We start from the raw sequence: 26,712 nt of genomic DNA, 5'->3' as shown, positions 1-26,712 counted from the left end.
AATACCGATTGCTGCTTGGTCCCCGCATGTCCTGACTTTGCCCCGCACCCGTTGAGGCTGTTGCCCTTTCTGTACTTGCCCGAGGCCATCTAACCTAAAAAACCGCCCAACCCCTGCTACTCGTGTAGCCGCTTGTTGCGTGTAGTGGACTCCTGACCTATCCAGCGGAACCCGAAACCCCACCACCCTGATGGAATGTTGTCGAATTAAATCAGACGATGCTGAGGAAATTAATTAGGGAATTAGACTCTAAAAGCAGCAGATGAATATTATTTGGGCAGCAAAATAACAAATGATGGCAGAAGTAGAGAGGATATAAGAAATAGACTGGCAGTGGCAAGAAGAGCATTTCTGAAAAAGAGAAACTTGTCAACATCGAATATAATTTTAAGTGTTGAAAAGTATTTTCTGTGGGTATTTGTGTGCTATGTGCGGGAATGAAAGGTGGCCGATAAACGGTTCGGACAAGAAGAGAATAGAAGTTTTTCGATTACGCGATAAGTCACACAAATCTGAAGTCTGTAAATTCAGCTAAATACTTAGGGATTACACGTACAAATAACCTAAATTGGAACGATCACATAGATAATATTGTGGGTAGAGCAAACCAAAGACTGCGATTCATTGGCAGAACACTTAGAAGGTGTAGCAGGCCTACTAAAGAGACTGCTTACACTACGGTTCTCTATTCTGGAGTATTGCTGTGCGGATTGGGATCCGCATCAGGTGGGACTGATGGATGACATCGAAAAAGTACAAAGAGCGGCAGCTCGTTTTGTATTATCGCGAAATAGGGGAGATAGTGTCACAAGCATGATACGTGAATTGGAGTGGCAATCATTAAAACAAATGCGTTTTTCGTTGCGACGGGATCTTCTCACGAAATTTCAATCACCAGTTTTCTCCTCCGATTGCGAAAACATTCTGTTGGCACCCACCTACTTAGGGAGAAATGGAGAAATGGTCATCACGATAAAATAAGAGAAATCATGGTTCGCACAGAAAAATTTAAGTGCTCGTTTTCCCCGCGTGCCGTTGGAGAGTGAGAGACAGCTTGAAGGTGCCAGAATGAGATTTTCACTCTGCAGCGGAGTGTGCGCTGATATGAAACTTCCTGGCAGATTAAAACTGTGTGCCCGACCGAGACTCGAACTCGTGACCTTTGCCTTTCGAGGGCAAGTGCTCTACCAACTGAGCTACCGAAGCACGACTCACGTCCGGTTTGGAAGGTAGGAGACGAGGTACTGGCAGAAGTAAAGCTGTGAGTACCGGACGTGAGTCGTGATTCGGTAGCTCAGTTGGTAGAGCACTTGCCCGCGAAAGGCAAAGGTCCCGAGTTCGAGTCTCGGTCGGGCACACAGTTTTAATCTGCCAGGAAGTTTCAGCTTGAAGGTGGTTCATTGAACCCTCTGCCAGGCACTTTATTGCGAATGGCAGAGTAATCACGTAGATGTAGATGTCGTATGTAGTGCTACAGAAGCTTGCTGGAGATCACATGGTTAGATCTGGAAACAAAGGAGGAGGTACTGAATCGAATTGGGGGATAAGAAATTTGTGGCACAGCTTGACGAAAGTAAGAGATCGATTGATAGCCATCTGTAACTTTAAACTTGAACAGTCGCCAGCAAGTGGGTTATTTTTTCTTTATAAATAGCATTATTAAGAGTGGCTGGTTGCTTTTTTTTTACTTTATTGTAGAAATTAAGTTGATTCGTGCGCTATTCGGTGTAAATGTTGAACACACAGTACATATGGTGACTGGACGCATAACTTTTCCCCAATCGTTCTGCTGGCCCAGTGCCTAATGAAACGCCGCGAAGCCTCTCGCGATGGCCCCGTGACGGCTGATAGAATCTTGGGCAGCTGCGAGCCGCTCCCATCGGAGACGGTGCAGAGGTTAGGCCGCGCTTAAAAGCCGCTGCAACCCGGCCTTCACCTACAGTTAAGGCGCCATTCAAGCCGTCCGTGGGCGCCCGGCCAAGAAGCCCACTCGTGCGTCCGCCTTCCTCTGCGTCTGCGTCGGCTGCACCGGAGCCAGCCACAGTCCTTGAAACACTGGATGAACCCGCTGCGACCCCGTCTCGCGGTACTTTGCCCCTATTGCGAAATTACTCGAATGCAAAAATCTTGATACTCCCTCTCTAGCATTATTGCTATGCAGAGGTGACCCATATTCTTACAGGACACTTTTCTGGTTCACCATTTTTCTGACGGGCTGTCTGTCTGTCTACATCTGCACCTACATGTACATCTAATAGTATGCGCTGGAGATTACTCCTGGTACCACTGATTGATCCCCCATTCCTTATTACCCTCTTGAGTGCCATGTTGGAAGAATGTTCGTCGGCAAGCCTCTTACTAGCTCTAATTTCTCGAATATTCTCGTCGTGGTCATTTCGCGAGATGTCTGTGGAAGGAAGTAATGTGTTGTCTCACTCTTCCTCGAAAGAGCTGTCTCGAAATTTGCCGGCCGCTGTGATCGAGCGGTTCTAGGCGCTTCAGTCTAGAACCACGCGGCTGCTACCGTCGCAGGTTCGAATCCTGCCTCGGGCATGGATGTGTGTGATGTCCTTAGGTTAGTTAGGTTTAAGTAGCTCTGAGTTCTAGAGGACTGATGACCTCAAATGTTAAGTCCCGCCGGCCGTGGTGGCCGAGCGGTTCTAGGCGCCACAGTCTGGAACCGCGCGACCGCTACGGTCGCAGGTTCGAATCCTGCCTCGGGCATGGGTGTGTGTGATGTCCTTAGGTTAGTTAGGTTTAAGTAGTTCTAAGTTCTAGGAGACCGATGACCCTAGAAGTTAAGTCCCATAGTGCTCAGAGCCATTTTTTTTGTTAAGTCCCATAGTGCTTGGAGCCATTTCAATTTGTTTCGAAATTTCAACAGTAAACCTCTCTGTGATGCATAACGCCTCTCTTGTAACGTCTCTGGAGTTTGTTGAGCATCTCTGTATCACTCTCGCGCCGACTAAACGACCCTGTGACGAAACGCACCCTTCTTCGTTGGATCTTCTCTCTCTCTCTCTCTCTCTCTCTCTCTCTCTCTCATATGAATCCTACCTGCTAAGGATACCCGGTAGATGAACAGTACTCAAGAATCGGTCGAACAAGCGCCATGTAAGCCACTTCCTTCGTGGATGAATTACATTCCCTTAAGATTCTTCCTGTGATTCTCAACCTGTGATTTACTTTTCCTGTTATTTGCTTTATGTAGTCATCGCTCTGGATAGCTAATCCTAGATATTTTACGGTAGGTACTGTTTCCAGCAGTTTTATCGTCATTAGTGTAGTTCTGCATTACTGGATTTCTTTTCATATATATGCGTATTATGCTACACTTAATTACATTCAGGGTTAACTACCAGAGACAATCCAATGGAGCTGATGACCTCGCTGTTTAGTCCCCTCCCTCAAATCAACCAACCATTCGAATTGAATTATTTCACTTCACATGACGTCTTGTAGATCTTTATACTCTGTGATTAAAACTGGTTTACTCGCGAGTGTACAACGGAGTGAGGTGAATAAGAAAGGGTAACAAGGGCTAACCAATAGTGGTGCAAGCCGAAGTGCTACATCCGGCGTAGACGATTTGTTCCTTAGATTCTTTCGCAAGATTGTGTGTGTAGTCCAATTAGTTCCATACTAAACTCGGTAGACATATTGTTTGATGAAAACAGTACACAAAAACGATACACAGAGTATGCTACTGTATACTGTTGATGGTTGCTTGTTAAATCAATGACCTTGCATCAGTTGAAACGAAGAGTAGTACGAGTTCATTCTGACTTCTTAAAAAGGTTAGTAGTAGAAAAGTGTCCAGTTAAACTCAGACATATTTAGAGTTAGACTCAATTAAAATGTCATGCGTGAAGCTGCTGTTTTACTGCCTGAACAGCGAAAATATATTAAGCGACGCACTTCTTTTCCCTTTCGACGTTTTGTGGATTGGGGGGGGGGGGGTGGCAGCGAGAAAAAGTTTCGTAAAGGTTTGACTTTATGTGCAAAGTCTGTTGGGAATCGCTCAGCGCTCTCATTCTCAAATACTGGATGAATATAGTCTGGGTAATTTGTGCGCCTTGAGTTACACTTCGTCAAGACATACACAGACAGAGTTTCTAACAGTAATACCTGTCTTACTGTGTTAAATCTTTAACATAACTCGTAATGAGTATATTATGACAGCCTTCTTAAGTTTTGCATTCGGTCAAGAACTGTATGAAATATTGACAGTTACATTTTTGTTGCATCTGGATGTCCTTAGGTAGCCAATATGCAGGACTGGCTGGATGCCATGAACCGAGTTAGCAGTTTGGTAATACTGTAGGTGTTCTCTTTTGTAGAGAACCCTGTTTAAGTCATATCTTTATAAGCTGGATGTCTGCCTCGCATACCTGAATACTCGCTCTCTATGATGTTTCGGCGGTAAGCGAACTATTCGATGGCACTCAGACTTGCGTCGTTCCTTCTGAACTGACGCTGTATGTGGTTCTGTTTGTACTTCATTTTCAAGTCGCCTGAGCAAAATAGTGTCTCCCTATCAGCTCATACATCTCTTCTTTATTTTTATGTTGAAGCCCTTCTTCTTCGCACATACTTATCTGAGCTCCCACCTCCCCATCGTTGATTAATGAAATGCCTTATTTAGATTTACCGGTAATTTGGTGGACAACTGATAATGTCGTATAGCCCACTCAGTTTGGTTCTGAGAGTCTAGTGAAATATCTTAAACCTGTTGGCAAAGTTGAAAGTATAAATAAATGTTTCGTAGTCGAAGGAATAATAAGGAGAAAAATCACGCTACCTTGATGGCATTTGTAGCTCTAGAACAAGCCATAGCTAATATAAATTAGGCAAAGGGAGACGAAGTGCTGATGAAATAGAGGGAGATATGTAAGAACAGAATTTAAAAAAAAAATGTGCTGGTAGAAAAATTACTAAAACGGTTAATGCTGGGGAAGGGTAGAAAGCAATGTAGCTATACCTGTTATTGCAATGCAAGGAAGACACGTACGTTAACATAAGTTTTCATTATAGCGCTTGGTCCGTCGTTGCACAAGCTTCGTGATGCCTCAGAAAAGGTTTTCGGCTGAGCAGTCAGCCACGCATGCACTGCAGGCACCACTTCTTGATACGAGATGAATCGACGGCTCCTTAATGTCTCCTTGAGAGGACCAAATAAGTGGTGGTCGGAAGGGGAAGGATCAGTACTATATGGAAGATGAGCCAGTACTTCAAACTTGTTTCACGAACATTTCAGCAGTGTGGGCAACGATATGTGAACGGGCATTGTCGTGCAACAACACAACACCTTTCACAGTAGTCCACTTTTGTTTGCACCGAACTGTATGCTTTAGCCTGTCAGTAAGCTTCTCAATGTAAAGCGCATTGTTTATTGTTGTGCCACTCCCCCGTTTCTGCTCCAGCGCTGGACCTCGTGCATCCCAAAAAATGGTAAGCATCAGTTTTCCTGTAGATGGTTGGGTCTTCAACTTTTCCTGCCTGGCGATTGTGGATGCTTCCAATCCATACGCTGCCGTTTATTCTCCACCCCGTCATGGTGGATCCATGTTTTGCCATCAGTGTTGATTCTAAGAAGCCGGCATGTTCGTCACCACAATGATCCAAATGTTTTTGGCAACACTGTGAGTTGTTTTGGGGTCCATTTTGCACAGACTTTATCAAAACCAAATCTGTTGTGGATGATTTCGTAGGCAGAACCGTGACTCATTTGTAGGAGAAGTGTCACTTCATCAGTAGTCACTCATCTGTCCACCAAAACCATATCACGTTCACGCTCGAAGTTGTCATTTGTGGCCGTGGATGGTCGTGTGGCTTTTTCTCCACGTATAACACCTCTGCGACCATTTCTGAATTTTGCAATCCATTCGTAGACACTGCTGCGGCAAGACACTTTTCCCGTTTGTGCCGAAAGTCTTTGATGGACTGCGGTCCCCGAAACACCTTCCGACCACAAAAACCTGATCACCGCTCGATGTTCCTCTTCGGTGCAAACTTCTAATGGAGTGGCCATGACTATCTACAACAAAAGGAAGACAAGCGGAGAAATTAGGATCAAACTTTCCTTGGAGGACCAGAACAGCATAACAATAAAATAAACTAGGACAGAGGTCAGTGTGAACAATGTGAGAGAAGAGATATGTCAACATTGCGGATAATTTTCGACTTACCCTCGTATTTCTTTAACAGAAGAAATCTTCATCCATTCGTGGAATAGGCTGATATGAAACTTCCTGGCAGATTAAAACTGTGTGCCCGACCGAGACTCGAACTCGGGACCTTTGCCTTTCGAGGGCAAGTGCTCTACCAACTGAGCTACCGAAGCACGACTCACGTCCGGTTTGGAAGGTAGGAGACGAGGTACTGGCAGAAGTAAAGCTGTGAGTACCGGACGTGAGTCGTGATTCGGTAGCTCAGTTGGTAGAGCACTTGCCCGCGAAAGGCAAAGGTCCCGAGTTCGAGTCTCGGTCGGGCACACAGTTTTAATCTGCCAGGAAGTTTCAGCTTGAAGGTGGTTCATTGAACCCTCTGCCAGGCACTTTATTGCGAATGGCAGAGTAATCACGTAGATGTAGATGTCGTATGTAGTGCTACAGAAGCTTGCTGGAGATCACATGGTTAGATCTGGAAACAAAGGAGGAGGTACTGAATCGAATTGGGGGATAAGAAATTTGTGGCACAGCTTGACGAAAGTAAGAGATCGATTGATAGCCATCTGTAACTTTAAACTTGAACAGTCGCCAGCAAGTGGGTTATTTTTTCTTTATAAATAGCATTATTAAGAGTGGCTGGTTGCTTTTTTTTTACTTTATTGTAGAAATTAAGTTGATTCGTGCGCTATTCGGTGTAAATGTTGAACACACAGTACATATGGTGACTGGACGCATAACTTTTCCCCAATCGTTCTGCTGGCCCAGTGCCTAATGAAACGCCGCGAAGCCTCTCGCGATGGCCCCGTGACGGCTGATAGAATCTTGGGCAGCTGCGAGCCGCTCCCATCGGAGACGGTGCAGAGGTTAGGCCGCGCTTAAAAGCCGCTGCAACCCGGCCTTCACCTACAGTTAAGGCGCCATTCAAGCCGTCCGTGGGCGCCCGGCCAAGAAGCCCACTCGTGCGTCCGCCTTCCTCTGCGTCTGCGTCGGCTGCACCGGAGCCAGCCACAGTCCTTGAAACACTGGATGAACCCGCTGCGACCCCGTCTCGCGGTACTTTGCCCCTATTGCGAAATTACTCGAATGCAAAAATCTTGATACTCCCTCTCTAGCATTATTGCTATGCAGAGGTGACCCATATTCTTACAGGACACTTTTCTGGTTCACCATTTTTCTGACGGGCTGTCTGTCTGTCTACATCTGCACCTACATGTACATCTAATAGTATGCGCTGGAGATTACTCCTGGTACCACTGATTGATCCCCCATTCCTTATTACCCTCTTGAGTGCCATGTTGGAAGAATGTTCGTCGGCAAGCCTCTTACTAGCTCTAATTTCTCGAATATTCTCGTCGTGGTCATTTCGCGAGATGTCTGTGGAAGGAAGTAATGTGTTGTCTCACTCTTCCTCGAAAGAGCTGTCTCGAAATTTGCCGGCCGCTGTGATCGAGCGGTTCTAGGCGCTTCAGTCTAGAACCACGCGGCTGCTACCGTCGCAGGTTCGAATCCTGCCTCGGGCATGGATGTGTGTGATGTCCTTAGGTTAGTTAGGTTTAAGTAGCTCTGAGTTCTAGAGGACTGATGACCTCAAATGTTAAGTCCCGCCGGCCGTGGTGGCCGAGCGGTTCTAGGCGCCACAGTCTGGAACCGCGCGACCGCTACGGTCGCAGGTTCGAATCCTGCCTCGGGCATGGGTGTGTGTGATGTCCTTAGGTTAGTTAGGTTTAAGTAGTTCTAAGTTCTAGGAGACCGATGACCCTAGAAGTTAAGTCCCATAGTGCTCAGAGCCATTTTTTTTGTTAAGTCCCATAGTGCTTGGAGCCATTTCAATTTGTTTCGAAATTTCAACAGTAAACCTCTCTGTGATGCATAACGCCTCTCTTGTAACGTCTCTGGAGTTTGTTGAGCATCTCTGTATCACTCTCGCGCCGACTAAACGACCCTGTGACGAAACGCACCCTTCTTCGTTGGATCTTCTCTCTCTCTCTCTCTCTCTCTCTCTCTCTCTCTCATATGAATCCTACCTGCTAAGGATACCCGGTAGATGAACAGTACTCAAGAATCGGTCGAACAAGCGCCATGTAAGCCACTTCCTTCGTGGATGAATTACATTCCCTTAAGATTCTTCCTGTGATTCTCAACCTGTGATTTACTTTTCCTGTTATTTGCTTTATGTAGTCATCGCTCTGGATAGCTAATCCTAGATATTTTACGGTAGGTACTGTTTCCAGCAGTTTTATCGTCATTAGTGTAGTTCTGCATTACTGGATTTCTTTTCATATATATGCGTATTATGCTACACTTAATTACATTCAGGGTTAACTACCAGAGACAATCCAATGGAGCTGATGACCTCGCTGTTTAGTCCCCTCCCTCAAATCAACCAACCATTCGAATTGAATTATTTCACTTCACATGACGTCTTGTAGATCTTTATACTCTGTGATTAAAACTGGTTTACTCGCGAGTGTACAACGGAGTGAGGTGAATAAGAAAGGGTAACAAGGGCTAACCAATAGTGGTGCAAGCCGAAGTGCTACATCCGGCGTAGACGATTTGTTCCTTAGATTCTTTCGCAAGATTGTGTGTGTAGTCCAATTAGTTCCATACTAAACTCGGTAGACATATTGTTTGATGAAAACAGTACACAAAAACGATACACAGAGTATGCTACTGTATACTGTTGATGGTTGCTTGTTAAATCAATGACCTTGCATCAGTTGAAACGAAGAGTAGTACGAGTTCATTCTGACTTCTTAAAAAGGTTAGTAGTAGAAAAGTGTCCAGTTAAACTCAGACATATTTAGAGTTAGACTCAATTAAAATGTCATGCGTGAAGCTGCTGTTTTACTGCCTGAACAGCGAAAATATATTAAGCGACGCACTTCTTTTCCCTTTCGACGTTTTGTGGATTGGGGGGGGGGGGGGGTGGCAGCGAGAAAAAGTTTCGTAAAGGTTTGACTTTATGTGCAAAGTCTGTTGGGAATCGCTCAGCGCTCTCATTCTCAAATACTGGATGAATATAGTCTGGGTAATTTGTGCGCCTTGAGTTACACTTCGTCAAGACATACACAGACAGAGTTTCTAACAGTAACACCTGTCTTACTGTGTTAAATCTTTAACATAACTCGTAATGAGTATATTATGACAGCCTTCTTAAGTTTTGCATTCGGTCAAGAACTGTATGAAATATTGACAGTTACATTTTTGTTGCATCTGGATGTCCTTAGGTAGCCAATATGCAGGACTGGCTGGATGCCATGAACCGAGTTAGCAGTTTGGTAATACTGTAGGTGTTCTCTTTTGTAGAGAACCCTGTTTAAGTCATATCTTTATAAGCTGGATGTCTGCCTCGCATACCTGAATACTCGCTCTCTATGATGTTTCGGCGGTAAGCGAACTATTCGATGGCACTCAGACTTGCGTCGTTCCTTCTGAACTGACGCTGTATGTGGTTCTGTTTGTACTTCATTTTCAAGTCGCCTGAGCAAAATAGTGTCTCCCTATCAGCTCATACATCTCTTCTTTATTTTTATGTTGAAGCCCTTCTTCTTCGCACATACTTATCTGAGCTCCCACCTCCCCATCGTTGATTAATGAAATGCCTTATTTAGATTTACCGGTAATTTGGTGGACAACTGATAATGTCGTATAGCCCACTCAGTTTGGTTCTGAGAGTCTAGTGAAATATCTTAAACCTGTTGGCAAAGTTGAAAGTATAAATAAATGTTTCGTAGTCGAAGGAATAATAAGGAGAAAAATCACGCTACCTTGATGGCATTTGTAGCTCTAGAACAAGCCATAGCTAATATAAATTAGGCAAAGGGAGACGAAGTGCTGATGAAATAGAGGGAGATATGTAAGAACAGAATTTAAAAAAAAAATGTGCTGGTAGAAAAATTACTAAAACGGTTAATGCTGGGGAAGGGTAGAAAGCAATGTAGCTATACCTGTTATTGCAATGCAAGGAAGACACGTACGTTAACATAAGTTTTCATTATAGCGCTTGGTCCGTCGTTGCACAAGCTTCGTGATGCCTCAGAAAAGGTTTTCGGCTGAGCAGTCAGCCACGCATGCACTGCAGGCACCACTTCTTGATACGAGATGAATCGACGGCTCCTTAATGTCTCCTTGAGAGGACCAAATAAGTGGTGGTCGGAAGGGGAAGGATCAGTACTATATGGAAGATGAGCCAGTACTTCAAACTTGTTTCACGAACATTTCAGCAGTGTGGGCAACGATATGTGAACGGGCATTGTCGTGCAACAACACAACACCTTTCACAGTAGTCCACTTTTGTTTGCACCGAACTGTATGCTTTAGCCTGTCAGTAAGCTTCTCAATGTAAAGCGCATTGTTTATTGTTGTGCCACTCCCCCGTTTCTGCTCCAGCGCTGGACCTCGTGCATCCCAAAAAATGGTAAGCATCAGTTTTCCTGTAGATGGTTGGGTCTTCAACTTTTCCTGCCTGGCGATTGTGGATGCTTCCAATCCATACGCTGCCGTTTATTCTCCACCCCGTCATGGTGGATCCATGTTTTGCCATCAGTGTTGATTCTAAGAAGCCGGCATGTTCGTCACCACAATGATCCAAATGTTTTTGGCAACACTGTGAGTTGTTTTGGGGTCCATTTTGCACAGACTTTATCAAAACCAAATCTGTTGTGGATGATTTCGTAGGCAGAACCGTGACTCATTTGTAGGAGAAGTGTCACTTCATCAGTAGTCACTCATCTGTCCACCAAAACCATATCACGTTCACGCTCGAAGTTGTCATTTGTGGCCGTGGATGGTCGTGTGGCTTTTTCTCCACGTATAACACCTCTGCGACCATTTCTGAATTTTGCAATCCATTCGTAGACACTGCTGCGGCAAGACACTTTTCCCGTTTGTGCCGAAAGTCTTTGATGGACTGCGGTCCCCGAAACACCTTCCGACCACAAAAACCTGATCACCGCTCGATGTTCCTCTTCGGTGCAAACTTCTAATGGAGTGGCCATGACTATCTACAACAAAAGGAAGACAAGCGGAGAAATTAGGATCAAACTTTCCTTGGAGGACCAGAACAGCATAACAATAAAATAAACTAGGACAGAGGTCAGTGTGAACAATGTGAGAGAAGAGATATGTCAACATTGCGGATAATTTTCGACTTACCCTCGTATTTCTTTAACAGAAGAAATCTTCATCCATTCGTGGAATAGGCTGATATGAAACTTCCTGGCAGATTAAAACTGTGTGCCCGACCGAGACTCGAACTCGGGACCTTTGCCTTTCGAGGGCAAGTGCTCTACCAACTGAGCTACCGAAGCACGACTCACGTCCGGTTTGGAAGGTAGGAGACGAGGTACTGGCAGAAGTAAAGCTGTGAGTACCGGACGTGAGTCGTGATTCGGTAGCTCAGTTGGTAGAGCACTTGCCCGCGAAAGGCAAAGGTCCCGAGTTCGAGTCTCGGTCGGGCACACAGTTTTAATCTGCCAGGAAGTTTCAGCTTGAAGGTGGTTCATTGAACCCTCTGCCAGGCACTTTATTGCGAATGGCAGAGTAATCACGTAGATGTAGATGTCGTATGTAGTGCTACAGAAGCTTGCTGGAGATCACATGGTTAGATCTGGAAACAAAGGAGGAGGTACTGAATCGAATTGGGGGATAAGAAATTTGTGGCACAGCTTGACGAAAGTAAGAGATCGATTGATAGCCATCTGTAACTTTAAACTTGAACAGTCGCCAGCAAGTGGGTTATTTTTTCTTTATAAATAGCATTATTAAGAGTGGCTGGTTGCTTTTTTTTTACTTTATTGTAGAAATTAAGTTGATTCGTGCGCTATTCGGTGTAAATGTTGAACACACAGTACATATGGTGACTGGACGCATAACTTTTCCCCAATCGTTCTGCTGGCCCAGTGCCTAATGAAACGCCGCGAAGCCTCTCGCGATGGCCCCGTGACGGCTGATAGAATCTTGGGCAGCTGCGAGCCGCTCCCATCGGAGACGGTGCAGAGGTTAGGCCGCGCTTAAAAGCCGCTGCAACCCGGCCTTCACCTACAGTTAAGGCGCCATTCAAGCCGTCCGTGGGCGCCCGGCCAAGAAGCCCACTCGTGCGTCCGCCTTCCTCTGCGTCTGCGTCGGCTGCACCGGAGCCAGCCACAGTCCTTGAAACACTGGATGAACCCGCTGCGACCCCGTCTCGCGGTACTTTGCCCCTATTGCGAAATTACTCGAATGCAAAAATCTTGATACTCCCTCTCTAGCATTATTGCTATGCAGAGGTGACCCATATTCTTACAGGACACTTTTCTGGTTCACCATTTTTCTGACGGGCTGTCTGTCTGTCTACATCTGCACCTACATGTACATCTAATAGTATGCGCTGGAGATTACTCCTGGTACCACTGATTGATCCCCCATTCCTTATTACCCTCTTGAGTGCCATGTTGGAAGAATGTTCGTCGGCAAGCCTCTTACTAGCTCTAATTTCTCGAATATTCTCGTCGTGGTCATTTCGCGAGATGTCTGTGGAAGGAAGTAATGTGTTGTCTCACTCTTCCTCGAAAGAGCTGTCTCGAAATTTGCCGGCCGCTGTGATCGAGCGGTTCTAGGCGCTTCAGTCTAGAACCACGCGGCTGCTACCGTCGCAGGTTCGAATCCTGCCTCGGGCATGGATGTGTGTGATGTCCTTAGGTTAGTTAGGTTTAAGTAGCTCTGAGTTCTAGAGGACTGATGACCTCAAATGTTAAGTCCCGCCGGCCGTGGTGGCCGAGCGGTTCTAGGCGCCACAGTCTGGAACCGCGCGACCGCTACGGTCGCAGGTTCGAATCCTGCCTCGGGCATGGGTGTGTGTGATGTCCTTAGGTTAGTTAGGTTTAAGTAGTTCTAAGTTCTAGGAGACCGATGACCCTAGAAGTTAAGTCCCATAGTGCTCAGAGCCATTTTTTTTGTTAAGTCCCATAGTGCTTGGAGCCATTTCAATTTGTTTCGAAATTTCAACAGTAAACCTCTCTGTGATGCATAACGCCTCTCTTGTAACGTCTCTGGAGTTTGTTGAGCATCTCTGTATCACTCTCGCGCCGACTAAACGACCCTGTGACGAAACGCACCCTTCTTCGTTGGATCTTCTCTCTCTCTCTCTCTCTCTCTCTCTCTCTCTCTCATATGAATCCTACCTGCTAAGGATACCCGGTAGATGAACAGTACTCAAGAATCGGTCGAACAAGCGCCATGTAAGCCACTTCCTTCGTGGATGAATTACATTCCCTTAAGATTCTTCCTGTGATTCTCAACCTGTGATTTACTTTTCCTGTTATTTGCTTTATGTAGTCATCGCTCTGGATAGCTAATCCTAGATATTTTACGGTAGGTACTGTTTCCAGCAGTTTTATCGTCATTAGTGTAGTTCTGCATTACTGGATTTCTTTTCATATATATGCGTATTATGCTACACTTAATTACATTCAGGGTTAACTACCAGAGACAATCCAATGGAGCTGATGACCTCGCTGTTTAGTCCCCTCCCTCAAATCAACCAACCATTCGAATTGAATTATTTCACTTCACATGACGTCTTGTAGATCTTTATACTCTGTGATTAAAACTGGTTTACTCGCGAGTGTACAACGGAGTGAGGTGAATAAGAAAGGGTAACAAGGGCTAACCAATAGTGGTGCAAGCCGAAGTGCTACATCCGGCGTAGACGATTTGTTCCTTAGATTCTTTCGGCAAGATTGTGTGTGTAGTCCAATTAGTTCCATACTAAACTCGGTAGACATATTGTTTGATGAAAACAGTACACAAAAACGATACACAGAGTATGCTACTGTATACTGTTGATGGTTGCTTGTTAAATCAATGACCTTGCATCAGTTGAAACGAAGAGTAGTACGAGTTCATTCTGACTTCTTAAAAAGGTTAGTAGTAGAAAAGTGTCCAGTTAAACTCAGACATATTTAGAGTTAGACTCAATTAAAATGTCATGCGTGAAGCTGCTGTTTTACTGCCTGAACAGCGAAAATATATTAAGCGACGCACTTCTTTTCCCTTTCGACGTTTTGTGGATTGGGGGGGGGGGGGGGGGTGGCAGCGAGAAAAAGTTTCGTAAAGGTTTGACTTTATGTGCAAAGTCTGTTGGGAATCGCTCAGCGCTCTCATTCTCAAATACTGGATGAATATAGTCTGGGTAATTTGTGCGCCTTGAGTTACACTTCGTCAAGACATACACAGACAGAGTTTCTAACAGTAATACCTGTCTTACTGTGTTAAATCTTTAACATAACTCGTAATGAGTATATTATGACAGCCTTCTTAAGTTTTGCATTCGGTCAAGAACTGTATGAAATATTGACAGTTACATTTTTGTTGCATCTGGATGTCCTTAGGTAGCCAATATGCAGGACTGGCTGGATGCCATGAACCGAGTTAGCAGTTTGGTAATACTGTAGGTGTTCTCTTTTGTAGAGAACCCTGTTTAAGTCATATCTTTATAAGCTGGATGTCTGCCTCGCATACCTGAATACTCGCTCTCTATGATGTTTCGGCGGTAAGCGAACTATTCGATGGCACTCAGACTTGCGTCGTTCCTTCTGAACTGACGCTGTATGTGGTTCTGTTTGTACTTCATTTTCAAGTCGCCTGAGCAAAATAGTGTCTCCCTATCAGCTCATACATCTCTTCTTTATTTTTATGTTGAAGCCCTTCTTCTTCGCACATACTTATCTGAGCTCCCACCTCCCCATCGTTGATTAATGAAATGCCTTATTTAGATTTACCGGTAATTTGGTGGACAACTGATAATGTCGTATAGCCCACTCAGTTTGGTTCTGAGAGTCTAGTGAAATATCTTAAACCTGTTGGCAAAGTTGAAAGTATAAATAAATGTTTCGTAGTCGAAGGAATAATAAGGAGAAAAATCACGCTACCTTGATGGCATTTGTAGCTCTAGAACAAGCCATAGCTAATATAAATTAGGCAAAGGGAGACGAAGTGCTGATGAAATAGAGGGAGATATGTAAGAACAGAATTTAAAAAAAAATGTGCTGGTAGAAAAATTACTAAAACGGTTAATGCTGGGGAAGGGTAGAAAGCAATGTAGCTATACCTGTTATTGCAATGCAAGGAAGACACGTACGTTAACATAAGTTTTCATTATAGCGCTTGGTCCGTCGTTGCACAAGCTTCGTGATGCCTCAGAAAAGGTTTTCGGCTGAGCAGTCAGCCACGCATGCACTGCAGGCACCACTTCTTGATACGAGATGAATCGACGGCTCCTTAATGTCTCCTTGAGAGGACCAAATAAGTGGTGGTCGGAAGGGGAAGGATCAGTACTATATGGAAGATGAGCCAGTACTTCAAACTTGTTTCACGAACATTTCAGCAGTGTGGGCAACGATATGTGAACGGGCATTGTCGTGCAACAACACAACACCTTTCACAGTAGTCCACTTTTGTTTGCACCGAACTGTATGCTTTAGCCTGTCAGTAAGCTTCTCAATGTAAAGCGCATTGTTTATTGTTGTGCCACTCCCCCGTTTCTGCTCCAGCGCTGGACCTCGTGCATCCCAAAAAATGGTAAGCATCAGTTTTCCTGTAGATGGTTGGGTCTTCAACTTTTCCTGCCTGGCGATTGTGGATGCTTCCAATCCATACGCTGCCGTTTATTCTCCACCCCGTCATGGTGGATCCATGTTTTGCCATCAGTGTTGATTCTAAGAAGCCGGCATGTTCGTCACCACAATGATCCAAATGTTTTTGGCAACACTGTGAGTTGTTTTGGGGTCCATTTTGCACAGACTTTATCAAAACCAAATCTGTTGTGGATGATTTCGTAGGCAGAACCGTGACTCATTTGTAGGAGAAGTGTCACTTCATCAGTAGTCACTCATCTGTCCACCAAAACCATATCACGTTCACGCTCGAAGTTGTCATTTGTGGCCGTGGATGGTCGTGTGGCTTTTTCTCCACGTATAACACCTCTGCGACCATTTCTGAATTTTGCAATCCATTCGTAGACACTGCTGCGGCAAGACACTTTTCCCGTTTGTGCCGAAAGTCTTTGATGGACTGCGGTCCCCGAAACACCTTCCGACCACAAAAACCTGATCACCGCTCGATGTTCCTCTTCGGTGCAAACTTCTAATGGAGTGGCCATGACTATCTACAACAAAAGGAAGACAAGCGGAGAAATTAGGATCAAACTTTCCTTGGAGGACCAGAACAGCATAACAATAAAATAAACTAGGACAGAGGTCAGTGTGAACAATGTGAGAGAAGAGATATGTCAACATTGCGGATAATTTTCGACTTACCCTCGTATTTCTTTAACAGAAGAAATCTTCATCCATTCGTGGAATAGGCTTTAAGCTTTATCCAGCTTCAAAATTCTCTCTCTCTCTCTCTCTCTCTCTCTCTCTCTCTCTCTCTCTCTCTCTCGTGTGTGTGTGTGTGTGTGTGTGTGTGTGTGTGTGTGTGTGTGTGTGTGTGTGTGTGCGCGCGCGTTATTTAAAATTTCCTTAACTATTGATCTAAAGTTGACCAAAAAGTTTCTGGCACTGTACGTTTACAGGCCACTACTTTATGTAGATAAATCGTGTGCAGTGGCGAAACAAGGGGGCGAAAATGATGTAGCATTTGGAACGTGATGCTACGCAAGAACGTTATATGCAAGCACGCAAGTGAGGTACGAAATTGTAGGAATTAGACAGGACAGACGAGAAGCGGGTTGTAGAAAATCATTTATCTATATAAGGCATAGTTTGGCGATCTGGATTAGTCAGTTTGAACAGGATGATAGCCAGGGAAACTCTTGGAACAAGACGAAAATTGGAGAATACACCATACATTATTAAGGGCATTAGATGTGCCATGTATTGAGAGATAAATTGTCGCGGGTGAGGCGGAAACCTGGGACAACTAGAAACCAATCTCAGCTATAAAAGCGAACCACTAAACTAATAACTTCTGTTTGCAAAGCTCGTTATGCAATGGACGTTTTATTTGTTCTTAGAACTTTGATTGGTCAGTGAGAATAATAGAAACAAGTCCGACGACGATTGAACAACGAATGTCATGGTATCGCAGATATGTCGGCTGTATCAGCAGGAACACTCATACGATTACTGGACAATCTAACGGAAGTTGTATGCTAGCGAGGTTTATCTCACTGGCTGCGGTGAGAAGTCTGGCAAGCTACAAAAAAGCCTTGCCAAAATTGCTATAATTAAAACACCAGCCTTCAAAAACTCTTTTGACACAACAATTTTTCAGTTAAGCAGAGCAGTGCCTACACAACTCGTTTGGTTCTTCCTTATAGTGACATGCTAAATACAAAAAATATTAATACGATTCCTCAAGACTATGTGTTCTACGTGTATGAATATCAGAATTTTCGGTACATTTTAACTTACTCATCGGGCTACATAGTGTGCGGAATTAGTATTTAATTTAGGGGCGACTAGACACTTCAACAAGAACAACAAACAACAGGATTAGCGTTGCCACAACTTAACAAATAGCCTCTAGTCCGTTAATGTTACATCAATGCCCATTCCCAACTGGCCATGGTTAATTGGCTACAAAATTACTGATTTACGTAATTTATTAATAATAGTTCACAGAAAAACAAGTCGTAAAACACTTCATAGAAAGGCTGGTTAAATAACTGTTCCTTTGATTAATCGGGCAATAAATTCTCAACCAATAACATTAACAAACAACATCACTTCCAAATAAAAACTTACAGAATCGTAATGGTAGAAAGGTACCTTACAAACTTCAAAATTTACTTTCATTTAACACGCAGATATAGAAACATATCCAAAACTCACAGTCAGCATATTTGTCAAATTCCAGTATTGTAATCCGCTGAACTACAGCACAGAACTGACAATTTCAAATCTGTCCAATGAGTAATCCTGATAACAGAAAATTGTCTTCACAAATAAGAAATATATAGTAACTTTATGACAACTCCCATCCGCCATTGGCCACACTTATACACAATCGTAAATTTCGTTGAAAAGTGACAGTTACTGCTCAATCTCCACACAGTTAAGTGAACTAACACCGCAGAAGTCACTGAATGTTACTACACGTACCGTATTCCACTACTTTCTTCTCCAATACCATGACATTCTTATTGTGGGCGAACATGTTGCAGCACAGCGTGTTCAGGTTGGGCCCCTCGCTGTGCTATCTGCCGTGGCAAAACACCCACAAACGACATCGGCCACAGCTCCACAGCAGCGTTGAATTACCAAGCGTCTCGGATTCATCATCAGTTCATTACCACAGAGTGCCAAAATTATTAATGCACCATCCGGACCCCAACACTCTGCCGTTCTGTCCTTCTCTCCGTACGCTCCAACCCTCCTCTCCCCGTCGCCAGAGGACCACTCGCCGCCCCAGTATCTCTGGCGAGGCCGATATCGACCTTAACACTCGCGACCGGAACACAATCGTGCCGAAAATCGGCAGAATAGTTTTTATTCTCAAAAACCATACGTGTTTTCTCGGGTATATCTTATACATGAATGCGCATACAACTTTGGGGTATGTTTTACATTTATGTTTAGGGTGAGATATCCGTACACCCTTTACCTTTATGGGAGGTGCAGTACCGTAATCTCTACGAAAATCCTTAGTCGACAAACATTGGACAATGAGCGAGCGAGTTACCTGCAGAGGAGAGACCGCTTCTGACAATCACAAGAATCGACGGCATTCAGCGTGCATTATCATAAAGTCGTAGTTTCGATGCGTAAGCTAAAAATGGAAAAAAGGTTCAAATGGCTCTGAGCACTATGGGACTTAACTTCTAAGGTCATCAGTCCCCTAGAACTTAGAACTACTTAAATCTAACTAACCTAAGAACATCACACACATCCATGTCCGAGGCAGGATTGGAACCTCCGACCGCAGAGGTCCCGCGGTTCCAGACTGTAGCTCCTAGAACCGCTCGGTCACCCCGGCCGGCAGCTAAAAACTACCCCTACTTTGTATCTTCATTCAGGTATAATCTTATGAAAGCGGATGAAACTTAAAAAAACAATAAATATTTATCTTACCATGGAGGCTTAAGACGCTTCTCTGGTTGTAAACTACCTGTAGTCATCGTCCCGTTTTCCGTTTCAGAGGCGGACGATAATGTCGATTGTTCGTTAATATCCATGCTCATTGGTATTATGTAATTTTCAGTTTCCTTGTCTATCAAAGCATGTCTCTTACAGTACTCATCACACACAGTTTAAGTACGACACAGCGTTTTCCTCCAGTTTTCTAATGTCACAGCATCTGTGCCATGAGTTGTTACATTGTTTCTTTTCTTTTTTTTCTTTTTTTTTTGTGTGTGTGTAGTGTGGACTGAAGAGATCATCCTTGATGATTTTATTCTCCTAGGATGGGATGTAAGGATAAAAGGAAAACACTTTATTTATTACGCATTCAGTTAGGCTTGGGCACGCAATGGGTCCTTTAGCCTGCTGTCTTTGGTGATGTCTATCTCCTGTGGAGGGTGAAATGTGTGACTGCTTCCTCGTGTTATGACAGATTGCCTATGTGGGGTGAAACGTTATTGACTTCGGTACGCGATACTTGTGCCATCTTGCAGGGTTTACCGTTCCTACCGATTGTAATTGTCGAACTTCGTCCCTAAGGGCATCGATCTTGTCAAAAACTCGTAGAGCCTTGTCATGGACCTTCTCTGGTATAGTGGTCTCGTGGAGTGCGGTGCGGATGTGGACGTTTCTTGTCCACCATGGAGCTCCTGTGATCCATCGATAGCAAATGTTTTGCAGCGCTTGGAGTTTGTTGTAGTTGGAGACGCACGTAGTTCCCCACGAGGTGGAGCCATACAACATTGTGGGTTCCACCGTTGCCTTATACAATTGGAGTTTAGTCTTAGGGTTGAGATCCTTACTCTTCAGGAACGGAATCAACGACCTGGCCATCTTCTGGGCTGCCGTCTTCTTGTCGTCAATATGCTGCGTAAAGAGTAATTTTTTGTCGAGGTAGACACCGAGATACTTCACTCCCGGTGACCATGGGATAAATTGGTCAGCTATTTGGAGTCTGTCGTTCAGAACTGGTTTCCTCCGTGTGAACAGAACTGCTGCCGTCTTCGTCGGTTTGATCGTTATCTTATTTTGCAGCGCCCAGCGTTCCATTACAGCAAGTTGCCGTTGCATCCTAGCGATTAGCTGGTCCAAGTGTCGTCCAGTTGCCAGAAAGGCCGTATCGTCCGCATAAAAACTCGCCGTAACAAGGGGGACTGTTGGGATGTCATTTATATATAAGTTGAAAAGTAGAAAGCCGGCTTGTTACATTGTCTGAACAAAATTACCCGGTCAGCACAGTGTAATGCGTAGTTTGCCACTAGATGTCACCAGAGGCGGGGTAGTATTGTGTTGTCAGTAGAGCAACATTCTCAGCGGAATGGGCTGATCGGGAGATCTCAGTGATTCCGAACGTAGATTAGTCACTGGACGTGACGTAAGTAACAAATCCATCTACGACATTTCAAAAGTTCTGAAGCTGCCCAGGTCGACTGCTAGGGATGTCCTTGTGAAGCGGAAACTCGATGTATAAACCACTGCTAAACCAAGACAAGGTTGTACTGACGGACATGGATCTTCGAGGATTCAGGAGAGTGGACTTAAAATGTCGCATGCGAATAGCAGATGGAATCACATCAGCTACAAAGTGCTACCAGCAATAGATTTAGCTCAGTGCGTAAGAAGTTAAAAGAACGGGATATAATGGTCTAGCTGGTCCTCATCAGCCACACATTTCTGTATTCAGTTCTAAGCTGTGTAAAGAGCGACGCCACTGGAAAGTAGATGACTGATTTGGAGTGATGGATCACTCTGTATCCTGTGGCAATCCGATGGAAGGGTTTGGGTTTGACGAATGCAGGGAGGAGTTTACCTGCACCATGTGTAGAGCCGACAGTGAAGCACAGTGGTAAAACGCCATGGAAGTGTTTTTCGTGGTTAGGGTGTAGTCCCTATATTACTTAAGAAAACACTTAATGTGGAAGGATATGAACACGTTTAACGGCATTTTGTGCTGCAAACAGGAGAAGAACAGATCGGAGACGATGATAATACCAGCATGACAGTGCAACCTGCCAAGTGTGAGGCAGTGGTTTCTGGACAACAGCATTCGCAAAATGGACTGGCCCTGCCCAGGGTACCGACTTGAACCTAATAAAAGCCTTTGGGATGAGTTAGAATGTCGACTTCGTTCCAGGCCTCCTCTTAACATCGCTACCTTTTCTGAACTCTGCTTTTGAAGAAGAATGGTGTGCCATTCCTCCACAGATATTAAGACACTCCATTGCAAATGTCTGTAGCAAAGATCGAGCCGTGATAAAGGCAAAGAGTGATCACGCCCCATATTAGTACCCACGTACCCACTAATAGATGTGCGGATAGTTTTGATCAATTAGTATACTTGTTCAGCTCCGAGAGCTAGATGCTTGAATGTTCAGATGTGTGTCTTTGCGAGATTCTATACAGTTCTACGGGTTTAGGTCTGAATGGTATGGTGGCAGTAGTAGGGGATCACATCTTTCTTTTTTCTTAATAATTCTGCCAATGAAAAAAAAGGAGAAAATCTGTCTCTTTCGGTAATGTCAAAAGTTCCGCCCTCCTTAGAACTGGCTCTTCGGTTATGTACTTGCTGGTCAATCAGAACTGTGTTTAACAGTTTGCCGAAGTCGAGAAAAGTGATTGATTCTCCTGCTTCTTCTGATACAGACATGATCAAAAACGATTATGACTTCGTTGTCTTAATCTTGGAATGTAGTATTTAAAATATTTTGCCGTTCATTTTTCAGTGATATTACAAGGCTTTTGCTCTGATAGTGGTGTATTAGAAGCGATCCCGAAGCGAAACTCTTATCAACACGTGCAAGTAAAACAATTAAACGTTGACCGGTGGTTTCATTTGACAACGGCACCCTTCGCACAGTTACTTTGCTCACATGTATTCACAGTTTAATGGGAGTGAATCCATGTTCCATCTAAATAAACCACTTGCCGCTATAATTCTGATGCTTCATTTTTTTTGTAAAAATCTATTGTCGTCTGTCTTTTCTGCAGTTTGGCCTTTCGTCCGCACATGACGACTCAACTATTCTGTCACCAAAAAAGAAAATTCCATGGAAGGATAAATGTTTCCCTCCACTTCCGTTGCTAGTGCTGAAATCCTGTTCTATGCGGTAAAAACTAAGACTTTTCGGTTATATTTCGGGGTAAAGGCGCACAAACTCACATCTGCTCGAATGGTATTTCGGCCGCCTTCCGAGTGAGCTCAGAATATGGACGAAAGTTACACGGTCGAAGCACTGCGAGGTAACAACGCACACTACGATGAACAGAAACTAATCATGCGAATAAGTTAGTTTCCGTCACGAACCTGTATACGGTTTGATATGCCTTTCTTCTTCTTCTTTTCTTTATGTCCAGTTCACGCGTTTGAGCTCGTTAGCTTGATTTGATGATTTCCTTTTCTTCTTCTATTTCCAAAATGTCTCAACGACTTCGCTGTGTTTCTTTCGTTTCCGGGCCAATCGTGTTCAATGGGCTTTGAATGTGTGATTTACAATAAGGATTAAAAAAGCTTTGCGTTCTCTGACGGTATCTTCGGTGCATTCAGCCCCCTCCCTTTCCCCCCTCCTACCTCCTCTCTACTTAGGTTCTTCTAACCAAATGAGTTCCATATTTTTTAAATTTATTATATTAACTAATTTTTTAGTGGATCTAGTGTTGTCCATTCTGCGACCATTGAACTTCAAACGTCTTCTACCTGTTGCATCAGCTTATTGTCTTTCGCCATAGTTCTTCTTTTTGATCCATACGCCATTTACATTAAATGAACCATAAATTTTTATCAGGATTTTTCGTTCTTCCCTTCAAATTTCATTAATTTTTTTGAGTTGACTCCTAAGAGACGTAGTATTACACGTAAAACATCTGCCTTGTTCAAAAAAATGGCTTTAAGCACTATACGACTTAACATCTGAGGTCATCAGTCCCCTAGACTTAAAACTACTTAAACCTAACTAACCTAAGAACATCAACACATCCATACCCGAGGCAGTATTCGAACCTGCGACTGTAGCAGCAGCGCGTTTCCAGACTGAAGCGCCTATAACCGCTCTGCCACAGCGGCCGGCATCTGTCTTGTAATGCTGAAGCTACACATTACGCGATATTAATCTATTATTGTAGTGATTTCATGTTTTTCTGTACGCTTTCTTCAGTTTGGCGGGTCTTTTTAAATCGACCCTACTATCTAGTCCAGATGGTAAGTATTGTGATTTCTCCGTGATATTGAAAAGAAGACACACATGAAATTGTCCCATATTTCGACTGTATTGGGGATCTGCTGATGTTCTGATGTAAATTTTCCATCAAATGAGTCTCGTTTCCTCGTGTAACTTCTCTGTAGCACACTTGGTTCCTTCACTATCCGTAGTAAAAATGGATAGATCGTCTGCAAAAGCTAGGCACTTCACTTTGATTCTCCGTCCCGAGATCCCGATGTGTATACCCTCGACTTATTTCCCCCCATTGTCTGTTGACCTTGTATGACACTATGCAAAACACAAATGGGGAGAGTCCGTCTCTTTGTCGAACTCCTATATGTACTTCACTTCAAATGTGATGTTTCTATGAGGGTCCGACAGATTAGTTTTCTGGTCTTCCTGTCTACTCTGAGCTCTTCTATAGTGTTCAAAACAATTTCCAATGCATTTATTTATTTTCTTCACCAGTCTTCTGTGTGACCAGATGGCGTCCATAACGACTTTCTTCCTGTGCCAACTTCTTCGTTTCAGAGTCGCACTCGCACGCAGGGCCCTCTACTACTTGTGTCGTTGATATTACATGCTGCCACATTGGCCGCGATGTCGACTACTTTTGTTCCGTTGTGAATGGTTTTCGGAGACACTTTTTCTCGAATCGCCGTGTAACTTGATAACGGAGTTCCTGGCGAACTTTGAATGAACGCTGCAATAAAGTAGACGTCCAAGAGAACAGTTTAAGCCAAAAAAATTGATTTTGAAACTGTAAAAGAGAACTACCTCCTTAAGTAGAGACCGGCTTTCACAAATAATGTTGTGAAGGTTGTTTAAATGTCAGACAAAATCGGAATAAGATGCGTTTCAGTCTTGGAAAGGATGTACATCAGTATTGCGCCTGGTGATGCCGCACCGGCTAGTATCTGGCGTATCGGAGTAACTTTACACTCTACTCTGCAGTGTTCGCAGTACACGGTCCCTTAACGATTCCGTCCTAGCTGACCGCTAGTCAGTTGCGGGTAATACCTCCGTAAATACTCCAAAAATGATATTTTCGTCGCATATCTAGATCGGTCCTTCTATCGCTCCCGTGAATTTCCGCCGTTACTGCTTGAGTCTCTGTACATATTTGTAGGTGGTAGTTCTTCGTTTCTGCTCTTTTATGTTAGTAGTTTTACATTCGTAAATTCGAGGCCGATATTCAAATGGAAATAGTTAATGAAAGTACAAATTCTATCTTGGGAAGCGCAGAAACCGGCGCATGTTCATTGAGAAAAAATACTAGTACGAGAACGAATCACGGAACATGGAATCTTGGTTTTTGTTTATTTGCGATATTATTACTGAATACCAGAGGGAAGATTCCAACAACACCGAACTTCTTATTTTAAAACACGTGAGGAGAAGTGTTTTCTTTAATCCTAAACTGCGCAGTTAACAAATGGACGGTTGGGTGGGTGGCCGGGTAATAACAAATCCACAGCGCCTACGACTTGGACCCGTACGTCGACTATGTATGTTCGGGAACAGGTCAGACGTTGTACATGATAGTCCCTTGCCCGGTATCGGCAGAGAAATATGATATTGCAGTGCCTGTGTTATTGTAGCGCATATCCAAAGGTACTTAGCATCGTAAAAAGAATCTCACAGGCACTGCAATATCGTTTTTAAAGAATGTCAGAGTGAAGAACTAGCACACTAGTTGCGTTATTTTTTTTTTAACGCAACTGGTGTGCTGTTTTTGACATCGGAAATCTTGTTATCCCATTAACCCCTCCTCCCCCCCCCCCTAGTGCAGTAGGTGCTTTTTGTGCCACATATAATTGCTTCAGACAGTCAAAGCGAAAGATTGGACGTGATGAAAGCTCAAGAAATAGTAAAACTCCTTCACACAGTGAAAGTAAAATTGTGAAAAACTTAAATTATTCTTCAGTTGAAACTTCCGGGCTGAGTGGCCGTGGTCGACGTATAAAATTTCCACCTCAAGTTTGAGAAATACCAATCAACTGGTGAAACAATCTTCTCTTTCTTCGGATGATAAAAAACAACTTTGCAAAACGGAAGCTTATCCACCCAGACTTTATGGACTCCCAAAGGTACATAAACCACATCCCGTTGAGACCGATTGTGAGTGCCGTAGGATCTCCAACACAAGAGGTGGCCAGATATCTCGCCTGCTTGCTGCAACCACACATAGCAGAACCGACAGTTACATTAAAAACTCGGCGCATTTTATTGAAACACTGAGGGAGATTAACGTCAGCCCAAGTGATATTCTTGTGAGCTTCGATGTAGTGTCATTGTTCACCATGGTGCCTGTAAACGAAGCTATTTCATATATAGCAGATATTTTTACGACTGACATAGTGGCTTTATTTAAACGCTGCCTGACGACAACGTATTTCCAGTATAACAACGAGTTTTACGAACAGATCGTCGGGGTGGCGATGGGAAGCCCTCTCAGCCCAGCTGTTGCCAATTTATTTATGGAGATCTTCGAACAGCGAGTGCTGCAGACTGCCAGTAAAATGCCTGCTAAATGGTACCGCTATGTTGATGACACATTTGTATGTTCCCGGGTTCGATTCCCGGCGGGGTTAGGGATTTTCTCTGCTTCGTGATGACTGGGTGTTGTGTGCTGTCCTTACGTTAGTTAGGTTTAAGTAGTTCTAAGTTCTAGGGGACTGATGACCATAGATGTTAAGTCCCATAGTGCTCTGAGCCATTTGAACCATTTTTTTTGACACATTTGTAGTGTGGACTCATGGTGAAGAAGAGTTGGATGTCTTCTTGGTGCACCTGAACAGTATTAACAAGAAGATACAGTTTACGATGGAGAAAAAGAGCAACGGTCGACTCAATTTCCTGGATGTGTCGGTAATTAAACGGGTGGATGGGACGCTGGGCCACAGGGTATATAGAAAGAACACACACACGGATCGATACCTCCACAAGGAATCCAACCATAATCCTAGGCAAAAAAGAGGTGTCATGAAAACCTTGGTGGACAGAGCCAACAAAATTTGCGAGCCGGCTTACTTACTAGATGAACTGAATACCTACGGTCAACCTTCATGAAAAACGGATATACGAGCAAGGAAATTGATCGAGCCCTCCATCAAAGAAGGAAAGAAGCCAGAAGTTCAGAGTAAGAACGGTCACCTACTAGAAAAGTTTTCCTACCGTTCATTAATAAGGTCACGGACCGTATCGGGAAAGTGCTGGCCAAGTATGGGATCGAAACAATCT

General features: G+C 44.0%; 1 protein-coding gene and 3 non-coding genes across 4 annotated transcripts in view; 1 reads left to right on the top strand and 3 right to left on the bottom strand.

Annotated features, from left to right (window-relative positions):
* LOC126175840 (endothelin-converting enzyme homolog) overlaps positions 1 to 26,712 on the top strand; it is a 625,659-nt gene that overhangs the window by 185,707 nt on the left and 413,240 nt on the right. The gene's annotated exons all lie outside the window — the stretch shown is intronic.
* Positions 1,132 to 1,208, bottom strand: Trnas-cga (transfer RNA serine (anticodon CGA)). The gene has a single exon. It is a non-coding gene; the product is annotated as a tRNA-Ser (tRNA).
* On the bottom strand, positions 6,270 to 6,344 carry Trnas-cga (transfer RNA serine (anticodon CGA)). The gene has a single exon. It is a non-coding gene; the product is annotated as a tRNA-Ser (tRNA).
* Positions 11,409 to 11,483, bottom strand: Trnas-cga (transfer RNA serine (anticodon CGA)). The gene has a single exon. It is a non-coding gene; the product is annotated as a tRNA-Ser (tRNA).

The sequence above is a fragment of the Schistocerca cancellata genome, chromosome 3 (assembly GCF_023864275.1).
Source record: "Schistocerca cancellata isolate TAMUIC-IGC-003103 chromosome 3, iqSchCanc2.1, whole genome shotgun sequence".
Classification (NCBI taxonomy): domain Eukaryota; kingdom Metazoa; phylum Arthropoda; class Insecta; order Orthoptera; family Acrididae; genus Schistocerca; species Schistocerca cancellata.
Note: the sequence above shows the minus strand (reverse complement) of the source record. Positions and strands in the feature narration are given on the sequence as shown.